At 52.0% G+C, this 2,500-nt stretch overlaps 1 protein-coding gene across 6 annotated transcripts in view; it reads left to right on the top strand.

Moving 5' to 3' along the window:
* LOC143294854 (uncharacterized) overlaps nt 1-2,500 on the top strand; it is an 80,221-nt gene that overhangs the window by 1,730 nt on the left and 75,991 nt on the right. The window lies entirely within an intron of this gene.

The following is a 2,500-nucleotide window of genomic DNA, read 5'->3' as shown; positions in this document are numbered from 1 at the left end:
CATCCTTCATCATTTCATCACCCCCAAGTCCTGTGGCGACAGGCGAGCGACGAAACGACAGGTGTGGGTACACTGGCAGTCGCAGCCGCAGACCTGCACGCAGGCGGCTCAGGCCATAGGGTCGTTCTTCGTCGACAGGAGCAGCGATGGAGCTCGGCAGCCGTCTGAGCGTCTGAGCAGCCCTCTTTAGGAATGCACTGCTCACCTCCCTGGCATGAGGAAGGGGCTAGAAAAGGTGCCCTAAAAATTGCCTGCTCCATATCACCCTGGCCAGCATACCGCGGCTGGCGGGGACCCTACATCAGCGGTCGAAACAAAGAGAAAGAAAAGAAAAAAACAAGGATCGTTCCTCTCACCATTGGTGCTTGGAACATAAGGACTCTCCTGGACAGAGATAACGCAGACAGACCCCAAAGGAGAACAGCACTAGTTGCATCCGAACTCGCCAGATACAACATCGACATCGCAGCCTTGAGTGAGACTCGGCTTGCAGGCGAAGGCGAGCTCTGTGAACGGGGATCTGGTTACACCTTCTTCTGGAGTGGACGAGGAAGCAAAGAGCGACGTGAGGCTGGCGTTGGTTTTGCAGTAAAAACAGCACTTGTCAGCAAGCTAGCTGGAATCCCAAAGGGAGTCAACGATAGGCTTATGACCATGAAACTCCCACTGGCATCTGGCCAGAAGCACCTCACCATTGTCAGTGCCTACGCCCCAACCATGACCAACCCGGATGAAGTGAAGGCGAAGTTCTACGAGGACCTTCACTCTGTCATTGCTGCCATCCCTAAAGCAGACAAGCTCATCATTCTTGGGGACTTCAATGCTAGAGTTGGCTCTGACTACATCTCCTGGGATGGAGTGATTGGAAAGCACGGTGTGGGCCACTGCAACCCAAATGGATTGCTTTTGCTTCAGACCTGTGCAGAGCACGAACTGCTGATAACCAACACAGTTTTCTGCCTCCCTACCCGTAACAGGACGTCATGGATGCACCCTCGCTCAAAGCATTGGCATCTCATCGATTATGTCATCGTCAGGAAAAGGGATAGGCAAGACGTACGTGTAACAAAGACCATGTGCGGCGCCGAGTGTTGGACAGACCATCGCCTTGTAGTCTCGAAGCTGAATATTCGAATCCAACCCAAGAGACGCCCCCAAGGCCAGAAGGCTCCAAAACGGCTCAACATCGCTAAGCTGAAAAGCAACACCATCAAACAGTCCTTTGTGGAGCTGCTGGAAGATCGTCTGGAATCCGCCTCTCTGGACAACCAGAATGTGGAGTCTGACTGGAGGACCCTGCGTGAGCTGATCTATAGTACAGCTTCAGAGACCCTTGGACCCATGACCAGAAAGCACAAAGACTGGTTTGATGAAAACTGTGATGAAATCAAGCAGCTTCTGGATGAGAAACGCCGTCTGCATCAAGCCCACCTGAGCAACCCAAAGTCCACATCAAAAAAGGATGCATACAATGCCATCCGCAGGACTGTACAGCAAAAGTTACGCCAGATGCAGGATAAGTGGCTGAGTGACAAAGCTGATGAGATCCAGGGATATGCTGACAGGCACGATATGAAGAGGTTCTATGATGCCTTAAAAGAAGTCTACGGCCCCACATCCTCAGGATCATCCCCCATCCTCAGTGCAGATGGGAATACCTTGATCACCGAGAAGGAGAACATTCTCGAACGGTGGGCTGAGCACTTCAACAGTGTCTTAAATCGCCCTTCCTCCATAAATGATGAAGCCATAGACCGTCTCCCACAAGTCCCCACCAACGAAGCACTGGACGATCCGCCAACACTTCTTGAGACCCAGAAAGCAATCCGTCTGCTATCCAGTGGCAAAGCACCTGGCTCAGACTCCATACCAGCAGAGGTCTACAAGGATGGAGGCACTGTGCTGACTGAGAAGCTTCATCAGCTGTACTCACTCATGTGGAAAGAAGAGACGATCCCCCAGGATTTCAAAGATGCATCTATCATTCACTTGTACAAGCGAAAGGGGAACCGGCAAGCCTGTGATAACCATCGGGGCATTTCCTTGCTCTCCATCGCAGGCAAGATACTTGCCAGGATCCTACTTAACCGCCTCACAGCACACCTTGACCAAGGTCATTTGCCTGAGAGCCAATGTGGATTCCGGAAAGAGCGCGGAACCACTGACATGGTGTTTGCTGCAAGGCAGCTGCAAGAGAAATGTCAGGAGCAAAATGCTGATCTGTTCTCCACCTATGTCGACCTCACTAAGGCCTTCGACCGTGAGTAGAGAGGGACTGTGGAAGATCATGGCCAAGTACGGATGCCCTCGGAAATTTATTTCCTTGGTCAGCCAATTCCATGAAGGCATGCAGGCTCGAGTCCAGGACAGTGGTGAAACATCTGCTCCTTTTGCTGTCACAAATGGTGTCAAGCAAGGCTGCGTCCTGGCTCCAACGCTGTTCAGCCTCATGTTCTCTGCAATGCTTACTGATGCCTTCAGAGATGGCGATGTTGGAATC

The sequence above is a fragment of the Babylonia areolata genome, chromosome 20 (assembly GCF_041734735.1).
Source record: "Babylonia areolata isolate BAREFJ2019XMU chromosome 20, ASM4173473v1, whole genome shotgun sequence".
Lineage (NCBI taxonomy): Eukaryota > Metazoa > Mollusca > Gastropoda > Neogastropoda > Buccinidae > Babylonia > Babylonia areolata.
Note: the sequence above shows the minus strand (reverse complement) of the source record. Positions and strands in the feature narration are given on the sequence as shown.